The sequence below is a fragment of the Carlito syrichta genome, unplaced genomic scaffold (assembly GCF_000164805.1).
Source record: "Carlito syrichta isolate Samal-C Ts95f unplaced genomic scaffold, Tarsius_syrichta-2.0.1 Scaffold289542, whole genome shotgun sequence".
Lineage (NCBI taxonomy): Eukaryota > Metazoa > Chordata > Mammalia > Primates > Tarsiidae > Carlito > Carlito syrichta.
The window spans coordinates 156,388-178,462 of NW_007233638.1; the positions used below are offsets into that span (position 1 = coordinate 156,388).

At 41.3% G+C, this 22,075-nt stretch overlaps 1 pseudogene; it reads left to right on the forward strand.

The window, feature by feature from the left end:
• Positions 1-1,493: 1,493 nt before the first annotated feature.
• LOC103256462 lies at positions 1,494-2,948 on the forward strand (annotated as a pseudogene).
• The last annotated feature ends 19,127 nt before the right edge of the window (positions 2,949-22,075 follow it).

The window sequence follows — 22,075 nt, forward strand, 5'->3', positions numbered from 1 at the left end:
GGCATCTTCTTCCAATAGAAGCCTGTTTTGTCTACATTGAAAACCTGTTGTTTAGTGTATCAACCTTCATCAATGATCTTAGCTAGATCATCTGGATAATTTGCTGTAGCTTCTAGCACTTGCTGCTTCACGATATACTTTCACTTTAAGGAGATGCCTTCTGTCTTTAAGCCTTGTGACCCAATTCCTGTTAGCTTCCAACTTTTTCCCCGAAGCTTCCCCACTTGTCTCAACCTTCCTAGAATTGAAGAGAATGGGGCCTTGCTCTGGATTAAACTTTGGCTTAAGGGAATGTTATAGCTGGTTTGATCATCTATCCAGACCACTCAAATTATCTTCTTATCGGCAAGAAGTCTCTTTTGTCTTATCATTCATGGGTTCACCTTCAAGAACTCTTCTTCTGCATTCACAACTTGGCTAACTGTTTGGCACAAAGGGGTCTGGCTTTTGGCCTATTCCAGTTTCCTTCTTCACTAAAGCTTAATCATTTCTATAGCTTTTGACTTAACATGAGAGATGTGTGACTCTTCCTTTCACTTGAATACTTAGAAGCCATTGTAGGTTTATTTATTAACCTAAAATCGATTGTTGTGTCTCAGGGAATAGGGAGCCCTGAGGAGAGAGGGAATAGCTAGTTGGTGGAGCAGTCAGAACACACACAATATTTATCAATTAATTTCACTGTCTTATATGGGTACTGTTTGTGGTGCCCCAAAATAATTAAAATAGTAATGTCAAAGATCATTGATCACAGATCACCGTAACAGATATAATAAAAATGGAGGAGTTTGAAATCTAAGGGAATTATTAAAAGATGACACAGAGACATGAAATTAGCACATGCTGTTGGATAAAATGGCACCAATAAACTTCAATTTGAAAACCAACCAAATAGACAAAAAAAATCTGCAGACTGCAATAAAGCTAAGTGTATTGAAATGAAGTATGCTTGTATTAAATCATTTCCAAAGTTCTATATGAAATCACAAATATTTTGACTCATGATAGACAATAAAACATTGGGTTATGTAAGTTTTTAAAAATTATTTTAATTACCAAAATTAAATAACCAAAATCATTTCCCCATATCACTTTCCAATAACATCTAAAAGCCTGAATTTGTCATCTTTATTCCAGCAAGGAATCTTGTTTGATTCAGAGATAGTCAAGGAAAAAAATTCTGCCCTCCCCTTACCCCAAATTGTATTCTGAGCATGGGTTATATCTAATGTGTGGATTCAAACCAGACCTTCTCTTCCTCGTACTCTTATTTTGGAGATAGAGAATCCAACATTATTACCTTTATCAACTCATATATATCAAAACCCTACCACAGACAGAATTATATAATATACAGAGAGGAATAGAAACCTGCCCCCTAAACTTTACACTTTTGTGTTCAGTCACTTGAAACTTTCTAAAATGGCCACTCGGAAGTAAAGGGACATCCAGATAACTGCAAAAAGAGAGCACAGAGCAACATAATGACGGTCGCTGGCAAGATGGCGGCACCCGAGAAGGAAATGTTTCCAGTGAAAACGAGCCACAGAAAGTACAGGGCCGCCCTGAAGGAGAAGCGAAAGAAACGTCGGCAGGAACTTGCTCGATTGAGAAACTCAGAACTCTCACAGAATGAGGAGGAGGAGGAGGAGGAGGAGTTGCATTTATTGAAGAACAGCAACGAGAAGAAGAGAAGCTGTTGGAGAGAGAGGCAAAAATTACACGAGGAACGTTACTAAGGGAGCAGAAGGCACAAGAAGAATTCAGGATAAGGAAGGAAAGGGAAGAGGCAGCTAGAAAATGGCAGGAAGAACAAGGGAGAAAGTTCAAGGAAGAATGGGAGGAACAGCAGAGAAAAGAGAAAGAGCAGAAACTACAAGAGAAGAGAGGAAGCTGTGCAGAAGATGCTGGATCAGGCTGAAAATGAGTTGGAAACTGGTACCACGTGGCAAAACCCAGAACCACCTACAGGGTTGAGAGTAATGGAGAAAGATCGAGCGAATTGTCCATTCTGCAGTAAAACAGGAGCTTGCAATTTGGAGACAGATGTTCACATAAACATAACTTCCAACATCGAGTCTCTCCCTTGTTATTAAAAGCATGTTTACAACATTTGGAATGGAGCAGTGCAGGACGGATGACTATGACCCTAAGGCGAGCCTGGAGTACAGTGAGGAGGAGACCTACCAGCAGTTCCTAGATTTCTATGAAGATGTGCTCCCTGAGTTCAAGAACGTGGGGAAAGTGATTCAGTTCAAGGTCAGCTGTAACTCGGAACCTCACCTGCGGGGTAATGTGCATGCTCAGTACCAGCCGGAAGAAGAAGGCCGAACAGCCCTTTCTCTATTTCATGGACGATGCTATGCAGGACGACAGCTTCGGTGCGAATTCTGCCCGGTGACCCGGCGGAAAGTGGCGATTTGTGGTTTATTTGAAATGCAGCAGTGTCCAAGAGGAAAACACTGCAGCTTTCTTCATGTGTTCCGAAATCCCAACAACGAATTTTGGGAAGCTAGTAGAGACCCGTACCTGTCTCCAGATCGGACTGGCTCCTTTGGTGAGAACTCGGAGAGGAGAGACAGGATGGGTCACCATGACGAGTCCTACGGCCGGCCGAGGAGGAGAAGGAGCCCCAGTGCAGACCACGCCTGCAAGAGAAATGGGGAATCGGAGAGGAAAAGGAGTAGTCACAGAGGGAAGAAGTCTCACAGACACACGTCCAAGAGTCATGAGAGGCACAGTTCACAAGGTAGTGGAAGAAAACGGGATCGCAGCCGGGCCCGGGGCTGCTGCGGTCAGAGCCGCGGAAGCGCCGCAGCCGGAGTCGCAGCCGGAGCCAGAGTTCGTCTAGGTCCAGAAGTCATGGCAGGAGACGGTCAGGTAGTAGAGACAGAAATATCCAGAGTCCCAAATCTAAATAAACCTGTTTTGTTCATTAAAAAAAAAAACGAAAACCATAATGACATCCATGCCGAATGCAAATACAGACACAATAACTTTGCAGGTACTTGTGCATATTTTGACTTTAAAAAAAAAATCTGTTGGTATACTAGACCAGGAAGACATGTTTAACTAAACTAATTCAAATGTCTCTGAAGCTATTTTGTCCCTGTGTCCAGTAGTTTTGCGACCCCTTCAACATTTCTAAAACCTGCTACTGTCTTTATCTAATAAAAACCGGATGTCTTTTATAAATCTAATGCAATTTTTAGTATATGGGAAAGCTCAAATGAGAAAGAGTCTGATAGCTGGTGCTGTGGTTTGAATGTTTGTGTCCTCTCCAAAATCCGTGTTGAACTTAATTGCCAATGTAACACATTAATAGGTGTGGCCTTCAGGAGGTGATTAAATCACGAGGGTGAAACCATAGATAATGAGATCAGGTGCCTTTATCAAAGAGCTTGATGGAGGGAGTTTCTCTTTTGCCTTTCTACCTTCTATGATAGTACACAGCATTCCTCTTCTCAGGAAGACACAGAATTCAAGGTGCCGTCTTGGAAGCAGAGACCAAATTTCTTTCCAGACAACAAACCTGCCAGCACCTTGATGTTAGACTTACAGCCCCCAGAACTGTGAGAAATACATTTCTCCTCTTTATGAATTACCCAGTCTGTTATAACTGCACAAACAGACTAAAATAGATGGTTACATGAACTTGGATATCAGGGTTTGCTTACATCTGAAAAAAAACTATGTAATTTTCCTGTTCAATTTCTATTATTGCTTTATAGCTATCTACTCTGATGACTTGGCAAACAATTCTGAGGAGAAAAGGCTCTTTATTGAGGATCATGTCATAGGCTCAGGTCAACTTGAAGATGAAAGTAACAAAAGTAATATTACATTTCTTATCGTGGCAGGCAGCCAAGTCATTGAGGTTGTTTTTAATTAAACTCACATAAGCTCTTACAGCAGTACAGAGAACAAAGCAATGTCTCTTTTGAATTACCCTGGCATTTCTGACCACAAAGCAGGCATTCAGATTCACATGTTATGGAGAAATATGGAGTGTCATCCCATTTATCCACCATGTTGCCCTGCCTCCTGAGATGGTAAGCACTCCCTTCACACTTGGTTTAATTCTGTGAACCCCTACTTGGTCTATTAAAAAAACCTGCTTGACACTGGAAGATAAAATTATTCACGTGTTTATAACAAGTAATCATGATCACCTCTATGCTGCCAGAAGTGATTGTTCCCCCCACTGGACTTTCCTAAAGCTGATGAATTGTTTACTCTCATAGAGAGCATGTTTGTCTTGCTCTATTGTCCCACATTCTGTGACATTTCCTACCTTTTGTGTGCCACCTTCCCTAATGAGAAGCTAAGAACTCCTCAGCTTTCCTTGCAACAAACTCATAGGTATGTGTCCTAGGTTTGGCCAATCTAAGGACACTTTTGTGAAAGGCTTTGAACCAGAAAAAAAGAATGTGGGAAAGCAGACACTCTGTTGTAGCCTTTCACAACTGCATTTACAACCCCTCATAGTAGAAATTCAGTTTATATCTTGGCAGGAGCTGGAGTGAGATGGCTATATGGTTATCAACCTTTCTCTAACCTTTCCTCTTTTAAAAATCACTGTTTTGAGAACATAAAAATGCTTTATTAACTTTTAATATTTTTTCTATTGTTAAAGTGATTTTAAGATTAAACACAACTAAATTCTATGAATATTGTACTTATGAATAGTCAAAGATACAACATGAAAAGCTATTTTCCCCTTTTTTTCCTAAGTACCAGATCTGAAAGAAACTTAAAAAGAAAAACAAACCTTGTAATTTATTACTGCCTTTGATATGTGAAAAGTTGGTTTGATATTGTTAGTAGGTTCATTAATATTATACTTTTAAATGTAAAATGGAAATATTAACTTTACTGGAAAAAACATCTCTGAATGTTTTGTTTCCCCAGAATTATTGCTTATATTATAAAAATAAGATTTCAAGTAAGAACAACATACTAATCTGGATCTTCAGTGTATGTAGCTTCAACAAAGAGGGACGTTTGTTGTTTTTAAAATATAATATTATACTTTGCCTGATGAAATATTTTGTGGAATATACTGCCCAACAGCAACCTATCATTAAAAATATGAAATAGAATGTACTTTTTTCAAGTAAAAATATTTATTTTTAAATGTCTTTCATCAACACCTCCAGGCCAAAAGACTAAACGTCTGTTAGAAGACAGCAAACTAGAAATCTTAAAAGTCAAAGATTTATGAAAAAACATTTATCCTAGCTTCCTCCATATGGGAACTGATAGTATCAAGTTCACAATAAGCACAATGATGACATCTGTTAGTAAACCCACCGCCTACTATGAACTTTAAAATTTATTCTTTCTGATTATAAACACACCTCATTTTTTATGAATAGTATAGAAAAATATAAAATAATGTTAACATTTTGAGCATTTCATTCATGTTTTTATTAGATATAGTGTATGTAGTTGAAATCATACCTACACATACAATTTTATACAATACATTTTTCGCTTAATGATTTTGCTGTGTTATTAGAAACTGTCTGTTGGTATCATTTGAATGATTACTTGATGTTTTATCATGCAGCTAAACCATAATATGCAAAGTCAGTCTTCTCTTATTAGGTATTTGGGATGTTTCCAGTTTTGTGCTGCTATAAATATCACTACTTTGAACAGCTTTGTGTTTCCTGTGTTTAGGGCTCCACCTTAAGATAAATTCTGAATTGGGGATTATTGTACCAAACAGTATGAATGATTTTAGAGGTCTTGGCATGTACTGCAAAGTTTCCTCTTCACCCCTCAAATAGCAACACCAGTTTAGACCACCCTCAAGAGTCTGTCAGAAAGGAAATTTCCTGACATTCTATAACCAGTATTCTGCGCCTCCTCTCTTTCCTCCCTGTTTTACCAAGTAACTGAACTGAGGTTCACATTAAGAGGTGCTGTGAGAAAGAAACACATCCAACTCTCTTTGTACGGGTGTTATCGGAGACATGCTCTGCTCTGTCACCGAATGGGCACTTAAAAAATATAGAAGAGAAATTACTCTCAGATTTCACTGCCAAAAAAAATTGTGCCCCTAGTAAAAATTGATCTCTCAGCCGGGCTCGGTGGCTCAGCCTGTAATCTCACGCCTTTGGGAGGCTGAGGTGAGTGGATTGCCTGAGCTCACCGGTTTGAGACCCGCCTGGGCAACTTGGTGAGACCTCATCTCTACAATAAATAAAAAAAAAATTAGCCGGGCGTGGTATCGCGCACCTGTAGTTCCAGCTACTAGGAAGGCTGAGCAGAAGGATCGCCGGAGCCCAGCAGGTCGAGGCTGCGGTGGCCAGGAGTGGCCACTGCAGTCCAGTCTGGGCAACAGAGTGAGACTCCAACTCAAAAAAAAAAAAATTTGATCTCCCTAGTCAAATAAAGTGTTACAATTGTGTGTGTTTCATTTACCGTTGGCCACCAGGGATTTCAGAAGTCAGGCTGTAGGTTATTTTCCAGGGCTTACTGTTTGACCTTATTTTGGCTTAGTTTTCTTATCTTAAAAATAATATCTTATTTATTGAATTTTAACTGCTTTAAGTCCTCAAAGACAATAGAAGTGACTTAAATAAATTAATACACAATTTTCACTTTAAAATTTTTTGGTCAAAAATATAGTGTCACTTTAAATTGTTTTTTATTGAGTATTAGTGAAATCAAATATCTGGGGATTTTTTTTGTTGTTTTGGGGGGTTGTTTTTTGTTTTTGTTTTTGTTTTTGAGTTGGAGTCTCATTCCATCACCCAGGCTGGAAAGCAGTGGCACACTCACAGCCACCCCAGCGTTGACTTGCTAGGCTCCAGCAATCCTTCTGCCTAAGCCTTCCAAGTAGCCGCTACCATATCTGGCTAATTTTTTTTTGTTGTTAAGATGAGGTCTTGCCAAATTGCCCGGGCTGTTCTCGAACCCATGGGCTCAGGCAATCCACTCGTCTCTGCCTCCCAAAGCTGGGATTACAGGCTGAGTCACTGAGTCAGGCTGAATATTTGTTCATCATTCATATTTCTCCCTAGTGGTGTCTATTCTCTTTGTCACTTACCTACTGAGGCCCTTTTTTTCCTTTGTAATTTGTGTTTTGTATATAATGACTATCAACCCTGACAATTTCTTTCATATTTTATACAAACATTTTCCAATTTCCTTTCTGATTTGTCTTTTAAAAAATTTTTAAGTAAAAAAAAATCTTTTTTAAAGGTTTCTTTTTCTTTCATGAAATTTTTCACGGTATCTTTGGAAGCAGTCAATAAATTACTATTATTTGTGATTTCTTTCACTGCTTTTAAGTATAGAAGTTTCTCATTGATCAAGAGTTTTGACAAATATTAATTTTAATTGTATCTGATATTTAACTGCCTTAATGATTTCATAATAAACTCTTAATCTGAAATTTATTTTGGTAAAGTTCATGAAATTAAGATCTAAACTCGTTTTTTCCCCTCAACCAACCAACCAATTAGTCGTTTCTTATTTGACTGTTTTATCACTTTAAAATCCTTATATGCTAGATTCTGTTTTGGTCTTGAGTTATATTTCTTGGCTTTTACAAACCATTTTATTCCAGTACCAAACTGAATTAATTATTGCACTTTTATGTTTGGAGAGATGGTGCTTAGTATTTTTCTTTTGCCAAAAATGCCTAATAAATTCTTAACTATTTCACTTGTCTGGGTACACTTACAATTATTTTGACAATAGACCCTAAAATTCCTTTAGGATTTTGTATTTTGTTAAATTTATAAATTAGCTTTTGAAGAACAAACATCTTGTCAATATTCAGATTTTCCATTCAAGAAAACACTATCTCCATGTATTCAACATTTCTCTTAAATCTTTTAGTAAAATTTTTGACTTTATTCATGTGTTCTCACAAATTTTATTGCTGTTTAGACTAGGTGTTTTTTGTTTGTTTGTTTGTTTGTTTTTATAAATAGTATCTTTTCTATTATACCCACAAATGGGTTATTTCCAATATGTAGAGTCATTATTGATTTTTTGTATTTATTTATATTCAGCCATTTTACTTAATTGTCTTTCTCTTGATGTTAATACATGTATTCTAATAGCAACATATAGTGGGAGTTTGTTCAACTCTTTTCCTATTCTTATGTCTCAAATACTTGGTTCTTATTTTTATTCCATTGGCCAGGGCTACTCAAAACAAATAGGAATTATCTTTTGTAGGGCGGGCTCCTTGTACTACAGGTTTCCCTTGTTAGGTGAGTGTTCTAGGAACCCACTGACATCAGTATACCAGCTAGTATTGCTGTAAGAGGCTGTATTCAGTTTCAGTGATTTTTTATTAAGATTCTTTCAGCGCATTTATCCATTTCATAATAGGTGATTTACGAGTGCATCTGCTCACACTGCACTGAGTGTTCAGCAGTTTTTGACCAAAAATAGCATAACTCCTATGCCCCACCCTCCCTATTCATCTAACTTCACCCCAATCGAGTTTGTTGTTGTTGTTATTGTTGTTGTTGTTTATTTCCTTAAATTAAAAATTAAAGTCCTGGTGGCTCAAGCCTGTAATCCCAGTACTTTGGGAGGCCGAGGTAAGGGGATTGTTTGAGCCCACAGGTTCAAGAACAGCCTGGGAAACTTGGCGAGACCCCATCTGTACAATAAATCAAAAAATTTAGCCAGGCGTGGTAGCACTGTGCCAACTACTTGGAAGGCTGAGGAGGAACGATCACCAGAGCCCAGCAGGTGGACGCTGGGGTGGCCATGAGCATGCCACTGCACTCCAGCCTGGGTGACAGAGTGAGACTCCAACTCAAAAAAAAAATAAGTCTTCAAGGGAAAATGTTTTGCCAGTGTGGAAGAGTTGAAACAAAAAATGGCAGAAGCACTAAAAGACGTCAAAATTGACAAGTTCAAAAACTGTCAATTTGAGCAGTGGAAAAGCATCTCAATAGGTACATTGCACCAAATGGATACTTTGCAGGTGACTAAATTCAAACATTTAAAATACACAATTTTTTCATAAATACATTTCATTTTGGGGTCCCCCTCATAAGCCTCTTTATTTTATTTCTGATTTTAATGAGAATTCACTCAGTGTTTGCTCAAAAAGGATAATATGGCTGTCAGTTTGACATAAATATTATCTTATTAAGAGTGTATTTCCCCATACCCAGATTTCTTAAGAGTCAGAAGTGGATGTGAAATTTTAAGGATTAACATTTCCACATATATTGAGACACAACCATGAGATTTTCTTATAAGACCTTATAAATTATTAATGCATTCCCTAATACTAGAGTGTGCTTTCATCCTGGAAAAAAACTATGAGACCATGTTTACTCTCTTTTTTTAGTGCCAAGTTCAATTTTCTGGGATTTTATTAGGATTTTTTAACTTAAATTCACAATTGAAATTGGTGTATAGTTTTGTGGGGTTTTAAAAAAAATATTGCTGTAAGATTTTTTAGACTATGGTTTTCTAGTTTCCTAATTGCTTGGACAGCTTTTAATGTCTTTTTTGACTTCAAAATAGTTAACATAGTAGCAATTATCTGATCTAAAAGGTTTTTAAAATATCATTAAAATTATATAATGACATATAACTAAGACAAAATAAACCATTTGCATAGAAGTATTATGACATTCATTGATACTAAGACTTGAAAGAAAATTTCCTTGGGTCAACTAAAAGGACATGCTACCTGGCCTAGTGAGCAAAGCCCTTGCCACCATCCCCAAGGGAATGAGGTTGTTCCTCATAATAGCATACATGCAGGCTGGTGGCATAATACAAATGCATAAGTACAATCAATAACATTGGAAAAGTGCCAGAAAATAAAGTGCAAAAAAAAATAAAAAGGAAAAACCTCCCAGGTCTGTAACTCTCTCTTATGGTCTGACATAATATAGGTGTAACTTTCAAAGAATAAAATGGATGCACAGTATGGTCATCAAGTGCTTCATAAATCTATTTCAGTTACAACCTAGCTTTTGATAAGAAATGAGCAGTAGAAAGTTTGAAGTTACAAGCACTCTCTGCCAAGAATCTGGGGTACAGACGCCTTACATCAGCACCATATGCTTTGAGAATCTACCAAGGAGGACAGGGGCTCCTCCTCTCAAGGTCCATCTGTCTGACTTGATGGCCACTCCACCTGTCCAAGCAGCTCCACTCATGGCTCCATCCTCACTCCCAGCTGGGGCTGTGGGAGCTCTGCAGAGTGATCATTGCTTCTGGGCCTCCCTACACGTTGAACTCTGCTTTCCAGTCAAAACTCTGACATCCCTGATTGTCATTCCACTGTCCTGTGGTGGAGTTTGCTTGTTTTGTCCAACACAGACTCCCCTCTTCTCAGTCCTCCTGTTCCCTGTGCTCCTGGAATGCTTGTCAATCAGCTCACCCCTCCACTTGTCACATGCCCCAGGCTGGGCCTTTCAGACCCTCTTGAGAATCCCAGGCTAGCCACACAAGGAAGACTAAAGGCAGAGGCAGAAGAATCATTCACAAAGCAGAGTCCCAAAAGTGGCTTCTGAGAGTTCAGCCATCTCCTGGCTCCTGTCTTTCCTGAACCTGGTTCTTTAGTTCTTCTTGTGATTCTTTTTGCTTCCAATCTCTCGGTTTTCTTTTCATCTCTCTCACTCTTTGTTTTGCCTAAGTTAGTTCAGGTTTATTTTCTGTTGTTTGCAGACCCTACAGTGACACAGGACTCATACCTGGGTTCTAGCTCTGTGTCACCCACTGGAATGATGCCTCAGTTGTACTATCTTCTGGCAGGTTACTTTGGTGCATTTCCAGAAACTGTCTCTCAGGAGGAGGAGTCCAAGCTCTTAGGGGATTTCACCAGTGTGAATGCTCGTCAAATCTCTACTACCCACCTGCCCATGGTTCAAGTACAGTTCTGCCTACTTGCCGCCCTTACTCTAGAGATCCTCAGTGAGCTCCCTGTTTATGCAGGTGTTCTCAGGTAAGAAGAAGAAGAGGTATTCTCACCTCCCACCATAGAGATAACTGTGCCTTTGGTCTCATGCCCAGGCATCGATCTATCAGGCAGTAATCTACGGTTCCTGAGGCCAAAGTCCTCCGTAGAGATATAGATAGCAATATGTGGTGGCACCTCAGTCTCTTCTCCCCTGAGGTGAAGTCAAATGTTCTTTATATGTAAGAATATGAAGCTCTGCCTTCTCCTGGATTCTGAGGACTCAGCACAACCATTTCCTAAGAGCACTGCCCATTCCCTTCCCACTGATCTTAGAACTCTGGACTTTGTCTTCTTCTGGAAGGGCAGTACACGAGAGGTAGCATTGACAATTGTATTTTACCAAGATGTTATCTGGCCTGCATGCCAAGTTCTAGCCATCTTCTGGTACTTTATGAAGATTGTGCCCTATGGTCGCCTGGAATTAACCTATCTAAATGATATGTCAAGAAGTGCTTCACTAGGCATTCTGAGAACTGATAACCTGGGATATCTTTTACCTGCTGTGCCATTTTGCATTGTTTTTAGGACAACCGAAAGAATTGTGTTTTTGAAATCTCTGTAATTAAACGCCTAGGCCAACTTCTGTTCTTCCAGAAAGCCCCTGTACCTACATCCTCAGAGAGTCTTCAGAGATGAGCTGCTTCTTTTGGAAACAGGAGTTACATGTATTAAGGTGACATCTGAGGCAGTAAGCCAGAGGGACAAGACAGAGTTCACCATACTTTTAGGGCACCCATTAGTGATATGACTCCATCTCCCACTGAATAAATGAAAGGGGCTGGAAAGAAGGATAGAAGCTTCTTCCCTAGCACTTCAGAGAGTAGGCAGGTGTCCCATAGCCTCCCCCCACCCAACCCCACCAAACAGAGCTTAGACCTTAGTCTTAGACTTTAAACAGAACTTAGTAAACTATAGCTTAGACCTAATGCCTAAATGCGGCTACCTACTTCCTCCCTTGGGATTGGCAATAGCCCAGGATAAGCTTGATTTGACTTTATATTAGTTATAAAAGTAGGAAGCTGCCTTCTTGGGATTTGCAGAGAATTTCAGGCAAGTATGTGGAAAAGAGGCACCAAGCTTCCCCTGACCCCTCAGGAGTTGTTATTAAATAACTTATAGTTCTGAACTGCTGGTGCAAACAGAAATGAACTCCAATTGCATCATGGTATATTTAATATCTGCATTGGATGCATTGTTATGCAGCAAACGATTAATAGGGTACCAAGAAACCCACTCTTAGGATTGGGAGTTGAGTGAGGGATGAGTACTTTTAAAAAGTATTTTTGTTAATATTTTTGGTCTATGTTTTAAGAAAGGGAAAATGCAAGCTAGACAGACTAGCTTCAGACCAAATGCTTCCATCATTAACATTCAAAAATAAAAAGCCATTTGTGACTCAAGAGTTGGTCAGCACCAATCCCTATGGATCATGCTAAAAATAGAAGTGAACCCAACTTCTTGAGAGCTTACTATATGCATTTTTAATAGCTAGATCATGTAGGGAAATCAGTGTGTCTATTATTAAAATAGAAAAACTGAGTGTTGGAACACTACTTGGAGCAGGAAGATTTGACAAGAACATAAAGATGACAATTCTTCCTTGAGCAGGAAAATAATTTAATAAAACTCAATGCATTAACAGACCTGTGGTAGACTATTAAAAGGAAAGTCTAGTCCACCAGAATGTGGAAGAATTGATGGGAATATTCAGAGTTGCACTATAACTCATTTGGATAATCCATGCCACTTACTACAGAGCTTAAAGCTGGAGAAGTCACTGAAAGAAAAAAAAGAAGGAAAAAGATCTAGCGTACTCTTGCTGCAAAGGAAGCACCTGTGTTATTTTTGTGTTTTTTGCTTTTTTAATAAAAGGAAAACTACAAGAATACAGAGGTTTCTCGGGGTTTTGTTATGCTATTACCCCTCCAAAGAAGGCATTGCAGAATTTAAAGCTTTGAGTCCCTCATATAGAAAGACTTTTGATAATCCTTATTTTGGAAAGCAAAGTCCAAGAAATAATATAAAAGGTTCATTACATGTGGGAACAATTATTAACAATGTATTTAGCACTCTCACATAGAGGGTACTGAGTTAAGGAGTTTGTGAGATTTAACATTGTACAAGATGTGATGCCCTTGCCCTCACAAAGTTGTTGTACTACAGGAATTGAGATAGAATTATTTATAACCAAGCCAGCAAGTGATGAGGCCCTTGTAGGGAGTTGAACCTAAGAACTATCAGAGTGTGGAACTGGACAGGACACTTTTGCCTGAATAGTTGGTGAAGGTCTCACAGAGGTGGTGGCATTAGGTGTTCCAGGCAGTGGATTCAGAATGAGTAAGTTCACAAAGAGGTAGAGAAATTTGGTGAATCTGTGGGGAATGGCAATTAGTCTAGAATCAGATACAAATTAGGAATACTAGGGGAAAGGATTGGAAAAGAAGACTGGGGCCAGATTACAGACAGTTTTGCATGGCATGCTGTCTTGGTTGGGGTTTAGGATTGGAGTATATGTAGTTTACTGGACAGGCAATCTTGTGAAGTACAGTTAGCAGGCAGGAAAGTTAGGGAGGAAAGGAAAGTCAGGAAAGGGTTGATCAGTGGGCTGGTTCCTGCTGTGGGCAATGGAAGAATTGGAGACCCACTGGAGACCTCGGAAAGACTATGTAGAGTATTCCTCAGAATTGTCCCTCCATGAGACAAAACACTGAAATACTTATCCATCCACTCCTCTCCTCCATAGGCTAAAGGTTCTTGTTCCCACTGTGCAAGCACTGGGATGACTGAGGTCAGAGGTGGGTGCAGTCATCCTGGCCCACAGTCGTTCAGAGCTTCCTCTATGGTGAGGGCTCTCTGATGGGTACTGACTTGAGACACGTGAAAGGCTAAGGAGTTTGCACTTTATTGGTAGGCATTGTGTTGTCATTGAGAGATCTAGAGCAGGTAAGTTGCCTACTTGCCGGAGACCAGCTCCAGCCGGGTTCAGGGTACGAGATGGCATTGGCGATTGGGGGGAAGAAGAGAGAAAGAAAGAGACTGGACTCCAGTCTAGTGCAGAAGCAATGTGTATTATTGGGAAAGATAACGGGTCTTTTATACACAAAGTCAGATGTGGGAGGGGCGTCCCCCACCCACCAGAAACCTTAATCCATGAAAACTTAATCAATGATTGCCTTTAAACCCTTTACATATGATAATCTTAAAATCTTATAACAAAGGATAACCTAATCCGTGACTGACATATTCTATAAACCTTTTTCATCCTAAGCTGATTGATTTATGCCAAGTTAAACAATTCTATAGAAGCTTAAGTATTTACTTTACAAATGAAAGTGGCCCATCCCAGAATGTTTGGAATGTGGCCCAGTCCAAAGTTCACAGTGGGCTACCTGCAAGTAACCCAGCCGCATTCTTGCAACAAAATGGCTGTCTTCTAAAACTATATTCTACAATTTACACCTTCAATAAATTCTAAGATCATGACCCAGAAGCCTGTGACCAATACTAAGGCTCTTAGATGTGACACGAGTTTGAATTATAAGTTGTGTGAAAGCCAAAACTGCAGTTTGTGGAAGAATGGGAGCAATGAGCTTCTAAAGTTAGCTTGTGTTCGTCCCGGTCTCAGAGTTTTTATGTTTTGAGCTCATAGGAGCTTAATCTGGTTAGTGCTGAGCAGAAAGTGGGAGGAAATGGGGTCAAATAGCTCCCGAACGCATCCTAGTGGTCTCGGGGTCAACGGCCCTTCCTGATCCCTAACGCTCAGTGGGCCTCCATGGCTGACTCCCAACACCTATTGACAGCCATGCTTCTCCTGAGTCTCCAAACCAATCTCTGGGACCCCACAATGCTGTGGGAGGTGGTTCCAGAATTTTCTGGTACCATTCAGGTATCAGGGGCTCCTCTTCCCAGGTCTGAGATCCCACCCTTGCATTGTATGTTACCACCTTCACTGAGGTAGACATTTTTTGAGTAACAAAAACTACCTTATTCTGAATGTGCAGATAACATGGAAACAAACTATATGGGAGGGGTGTAGACCCAGGGTACAGCCCTGAATGACTTAGAGGTTCCTTGACTTCATCTCTCTCCTTCCTAACAAGAATATTTTCCAGACACCAAATTCTGCCTCTTTTTCTTTGGAATGCCTCTTGTGGGCATTTCCACTCCCCTTCCTCTTCTCCACCCTAGCACAGACTCCCTACGTGACACATTGCCTTCCTCTTGGAGCCACCAGAGGAGGCTAGAGACCTCTTCAGAGTCATTTCCCCTGGCCGTGCCTGGGGCAGCTTCTTTCTGGGCAATTTAAGCAGAGAGATTCTTCTAGAACTTGAGTTTTCATTGAGTTAATTTTCTTCATTTTCAGCCTTCTTTACAGATCCCTAAAGTTTCCCTTTTGGTTACTAAGTTCCCGAGGCCACTCTGGCTTTAGGAAAATATTTGTCAAACACATTCTACAATGTAATAACTGTGCTAGAAACTTGGAACACAGCAGATGGAGACATCTATCTTGTTTTCCCAACCGAAATGAACTCAACACACAACTCAACTCAAATCAGTAGACATTGGTGGAATGTTTTCTCTGTGCCAGGTTTTCTTTAGAGCAGGGGAGAGTGTAAATGTACGAATGCTTTCAACTGTGAGCAAACGACTAACTTAAACTAACTTTTTTTAAATAAGGAAATTTGTGACTACACAACAGAGCTAAGGCAGTTCCAGGTATGGTACACCAGGTCTCCAGCTCCATTTCCCTCAAATTCACTTGACTCTTACATCCTTCACATATTACTTCCTTAGACTCTTTCTCCTCCATGTTTACAGGACATTTGCAGAAGTTCCATATGTCACATGTAGGCAAATAATGTCTAAAAACAGAAATGGGACTTCTTTTCTTCATTTATATTTTCAGGAGTTAGGAAACAAAAAGCTCTCTATAAATCTTCCCTGCACACATAATTGGTCAGAGTTGCCCGTGACCAAACCAATCACTGGAAAGGAGGATGAAATTACATGACTGACTGGGACCAAGCAGAATGGCACGAGGCTAACCCTAAAGCATGAGGCCATGTGAGAAAAGTGGATCCCACTTTGTTGTGATGGTTGGAGATTAGGGCAAAAATTTCCAGGGCTTGTCGGAAGAGGATGATGATGGAATCTGCATTACCCGGGAAGAAGTTAAGAGAAGCCCATTGATTAAGAGAGGACATGCCCCCTGCTGCTGTGGGTCTTCTCAAATAATGGCCAGTTTTCCCGTGCTCTAACAAGCTGCAGGTCTACACTTGGATGGATGCAACCTTGAAAACTAACTAGATTAGTAAAAGTCTACCTAGAAGCTGGGAAGGGCACACACTTCAATTTTGCAGTTTTTTGCAAATCTTAAAATACCTTTTAGTGTGAATCCCTAATAAATGTGAATCCCTAATAAAATCAGGCTTATTTAAGGAAGGAGTAAGTTGTATACAGGTGCATGAAAGTTGGATTTGATGTTGGTAAGGGAACCAGCAGAGTCGGAAAGAAGATTGATTTGGTGCCTTTTCAAATACAATTGGCTAATCCTTGCAGTTTCCTATTGCCTGCAAATATTTGTAAGCTTGTCTTTTATTTTCCTTCAAGTAAAGTAAGAATTATGACCAATAATTCCAACATCTAAAATCTTTACATGGGAAAGTTTGAAGTTGCTTCTGTTATATCAGCTGGTCCTTCACAGTGTCATGCTTCCTTGTGTGTTCAGTTATTTTGTGTGCTTTGTTATTTTCTTTCACTAAAAATTATTTGTGAAATTAATTTTTTTGGAAATCTGTGCTAAAGGTGGGCTGCTCCAAAAAGGATTTGCATTTCTTTCTATCAGTGCCCTGGGAAGTTACCAACCCAATATTAAACTGAACTCGGTGGGACTTGGTGGCTCAGCCCATAATCCCAGCACTTTGGAAGGCCAAAGTGAATGGATTGCCTGAGTCCATGGGTTCGAGACCAGCCCAGGCAACTCATCTCTACAATAAAAAAATCAAAAATTAGCTGGATGTGGTAGCGCGTGCCTACAGTTCTGGCTACTTGGAAGGCTGATTCAGAAGAACTGTCGGAGCCCAGCAGGTCGATGCTGGGGTAGATGTGAGTGTGCCGCTGAACTCCAGCCTGGGTGATGGAGTGAGATTCCAACTCAAAAAAAAAACAAAAAAACAAGACTGAACTCATAGTTTAATGAGAATTGGGGGCTACAAATCTGTAAGACTTACACTCAATTAAAATTTCTCAGGTAAGTATATCCTAGCCCTCCCCACACCCACAATCTCTTGCTCTACTATGCATTAAGGTAACATTTACAGTAGTTGCCTATATCCATAGTGGTAGGGAAGATTCCCTTACACTGATTGTATAAACCTTTGGATTGCTTGCAGTGAAAGGCGAGCAGTGCCTCCCTGTCAGATTTAATAAATTGTGCAAGTTCTTGGTTTTGTCTTGTAACCCCCTCATTCCCAAAAGGCTGTGAAACCCATTCTGCCACATAGCTATCCAGCATTTCTTAAAAGGATAAGAGGATGAGTGTTCACGAAGTGTTCATTAGAATATTACCATTTAGCAAAACCCAAATGAAACAGTGGATTAACAGCAATGATCATTAATAACAATATCACAATAAGAAACAATTAGCATATGCCTCCTGGTAGAAGGATACATGAACACCTATGTAGTAGTTTCATAAAACAAGCAAACAAAAACAAAACAAAACAAAAAACTAACTGTTGATAAGCCTCTGGATCTATTTTCTAAATTACAAAAACTACAGAGGGAGTAGAACATGTTAAACAGCATAACAGGAGCACAAGTAGCACGACCCCAACTGTGGAAAGTCCTATGACAGCCATCCCCAACCTTTTGGCATCAGGGCCCATCAAGTTTCTCAGAAGATAATTTTTCCACAGACCAGGGATAGGGGATGGTTTCAGGATGATTCAAATGCATAACATTTATTGTGTGATTTATTTCTATTATTATTACATTGTAACATATAATGAAATAATTATACAACTCACCGTTAAAAAAAGAGGTGCAAGCTGAGCTCGGTGGCTCAGCCTGTAATCCCGTGCCTTTGGGAGGCTGAGGTGAGTGGACTGCCTGAGCCCGCGGGTTCGAGACCCGCCTGGGCAGTGAGACTTCATTTTTACAATAAATCAAAAAATCAGCCGGGCGTGGTAGCGCATGCCTGTAATTCCGGCTACTGGGAAGGCTGAGGCAGAAGGATAGCCGGAGCCCAGCAGGTCGAGGCTCAGTGGCCAGAAGCGGCCACTGCACTCCAGTCTGGGCGACAGAGTGAGACTCCGACTCAAAAAAAAAAAAAAGATGCAGATGGAAATGGTAAATAAAATAATGGGTTGGTCACGTGCAGGCTAAAATAAGTGTCAGATTCTGACTTAAAGCCTGCCACCAGGTGCAGCTGTACAATTGAAGTACATCAACTCACCTGCCGTTCATTGATAGGGTTTTGATTTGAGTCTGCAAGCAGTTGAGTGATTATAGCTTCTGTGCAGTCAAACCTCACTGCTAATGTTAGTCTGTACTTGCAACCGCTCCCCAGCACTAGCATCACCGCTTCAGCTCCACCTCAGGTCATCAGGCATTAGAGTCTCATAAGGAACACACAACCTGCATCCCTTACACGCACAGTTCACAACAGAGTTTGAATTCCTGTGAGAATCGAGTGCTCCTGCTGATCTGACAGAAGACAGAGCTCAGACAGTAATGTGAGCGATAGGGAATGGCTGTAAATACAGATGAAGCTTCACTCACTTGCCCGTCAATCACCTTCAGCTCAGTTCCTAATATGCCACAGACTTGGAGTTGGGGACCCCTGCCCTATGGGATAAATGGATTCTTAAACTGAAGTCACGTGTAAGAAGAAAAGAGAGGGTAAACTCACAGAGGAAAAAGATTTAAAAGACATATCAATTAAGTGGAATGTGTAGTGAACCTTGTTTTTTCTTGGTTCAAAGAGGCTAATTTTTAAAAACATAATATAAGAAGACGAAGAGTAGCGGGGTGGGATCCAGTGATGTCTATGCAAACAATGTGAGTTGCCCAAACTCAACGTGTCAGCACTGTTCTGGTGGCCAATCTTCCGTAATATGAGAAAGGGAATGGGGCACAAGTCACTAGAGCAAGCCATTTGCCAAACTGCCCTCCTGCAGTCAGGGCTTATCCCCCTATCCAGGGATGATCTCAGGAGTGGGAGCTCTGCAGTTTCTTGAGGCATTTGGTCAAGCCTACAATGAGTTTTGGGGCCTGGGGAGGATGGAAAACACACTGAAGGGGAGAAACAGGGATGGGGCCCAAATGGGTCTGGATCTAGGCTTAAGCACTCCACCAATAGAACCTGGTCACCAGAGAGGGACTTGAGTTTTTTTAAAGGAAAGCACTCTCTCAGGCATAGGGCAGAGGAACAGGTCTAGGGTGTTATTTATTGGAATAAATATCATTGTATGTGTTAAATTGCCGAGGATTAAGGCAGGATTCGTGTTTAGAGAATGACCTTGCATTAAGAGCTAAAATGTCAGAACAGATGTGAATGAAGAGATGAGCATGGCAGCAGCATTTAAGAGTAAGGGGTGAAATAAATTGATGGGGCGAGATTCAAAGCTGTAGCTTTTAAGGAGAAGAGATGAAGAGTCTTCTGGAAGTAGCCATGAGAAACAAGGACACCATCTTCCCACCTTCAAGCACAGTGTTGCAAGAGCTGGAGAGAGAAAAAGCCATCATCACCTGAGAGGGTTGTGGGGAGCAGCCTCTTTGGAGGGCAAACCAGGCATCCCTTAGAACAAAGAGGTGAAGAAAGCATTTAGAGATGAGGGTGAAAAAAGAGGGCATCTTGCTCACAGTGGACGATAAATTCCAGAAGGCATAGTCAAAGGGTTTCAGGAGTTGGGTAGGAAGGGTGTGCGGAGCCTTATACCCCTTTAGAACATAGGTGATGAGAAACACACTTGGGATTCCAGGGCTTCTGGTGAACCTGAGTAGGCACTGAGAATTTAATGGGATGAGCACTGGTAGCCTCAAGATATACAGGGCTGGGGAAGTTGAGAGTGTTGAGGGTAAGAAGGGTAAGTACTGAGGCCTCCTAATAACTTCTGCTGATGGAGGTGAGGGGAAGTAGAGAGGTGTGGACTTGGTTCAAGAGCATGGGGCTCTCTTTAGGCTTCTGTTGCAGACGCCAGCTGTTACTCTGAGCTTGCAGAGAACCTTACAGGACTAGTGCTCCAAAGCACAGCCTTTGGAAAAACTTGCTCTGACTTCTACAAGGGGAAGAGGGACTGACATTTATTCTCTAGCCATTATGTACTAGGTACTGTGCTTCTTGTGGTATATTATAAAATTTAATCACCACAGTATCCGTACTATGGATTATTTTGATCCAAACCACTTTACAGGTGCAAATATAGACCTTTGATGCTCGTTAGAGGTCTTTGGTGGCTTGCTTTCTAGCAACGCACGAAGACACTCTGCATGGAGGAATAAATGCCTAATTTGTAGAAGGGAAGTGACTTTAGAACACTGGAATATTACGGGGATAGGGCGCACCTCTTTACCTTCCATCGACCTCTACACGTTTTTAGAAGGGAGGAAACATTTTCCCATAATAAAGGTGTGAATAAATAAGACTAGTCCGAGTGTTGACCCAAGAGGCCTGGGAACAAGGTAGGCGCCAGAAAGTCCCCTAGAACCAGGGCTGCTTTGGAGGGCAGGTCCAGGAACGAGGGCAAATATCATCGTCGGGAGACAGTATTTGCTGTGTTCCACAGAGGCAATGTTACAATACCCTTTTCCAAGCAACCTGATCTTTCAATGGACATTTCCTGTAAACACACAATCAGGGATTTTCCTGAAAGAGTTATCTTCAAATGTTTCAATACATGAAAACCCGGAACCAGAAAAACGGATACATCTCTTTAAATATCTTCTGTAGACAGCACAGGGGAATGATTTAAGGGAGAGACAGCTTAGCACAAAGCACGTTCATTGTTTTTAAGGTTTTTGTCATGGTTTTCTGAACTTCTGTCACTTGGAGAAACTATCCATTTTTCTGTGACATTTGAGGGATGTTCTCATGAAGCTACACATTCGGGACCTCCATGAATTGCTGTCACATTTCACAGTTGAGAGCTCAAAATTTTACATGTAATATGTGTGAAAACTGGATAAGATTTATGGGTTTTTTTATTGCACAATTTTATCTCCAATGCTGGATTCATGGGCACAGCTTAAATAATTATTTAACTAGGAAGAAATCACGAAACGCACCTGGGAACGTTCACTAATTTTCACATCCCCTGGCCATCTCACAGCACCACACGGGGTTGCAAACGGCAAAGCCTTTCACTGGGACAAGACAGGCAAGTGCAGGAAGCATAGGCTCATCAGGACGCGAGTATCACGACTTATGATTCCAGAGCGCCTGAGCCAGAGAGGAGGGAAAATAAGAGGCCAGGGGCTGTCTCCATTTTCTTCTCTCCGTAGTGTCCTACACAGTGACACAAACCGCACTGGGAAGCTCTGGTAACAGCAGCGCCCTGGGTGCACCACGGTCTCCGCCAGCTTCTCAGGCAGGAGGTTCTCGCCCCGGGCGCCGGGCAGCTCTCCTCCCAGACTTCTGTGCATGCCATATTTATGTTTCATCCACACAGCCACCCACTCGCGAACCAGGCACTTTTACGCGGAGGGAAACACTCGCGGAGAGCCGAAGCGTGTGAGAGTTCCCCCCACCGCAGCCCGCTTTCTTCTGGCCTCGGGTCACCATCGCGGGAGCACCGATCTCGGAGAAGGCACAGCCTGGGCGGCGCTTCCCACTCCGTGGGATTGCCGTAGGAGCGAGGAGCTGGCAGGGCCGGGGACTCGGGGCCGCCCCGCTCCCGCAGCGTCTGGATGGCTGGGCCCGCGTTGTGGGGAGGGGGTCGGAGGGATGGGGAGGGCGACGCCCTCCTCTGCCACCGCGGGGTGGGCGCGCCGGGCTTGGGTGTGGCCTCTCGCGGTGAGCTTCTCTCCAGTCGCCTGGCCCACTGCTTAGAAGCTCGAGTCGGAGTCTCCAGCACGGCAAGGGGAGAAATGTCTGTTCCTGAGAACACAAAC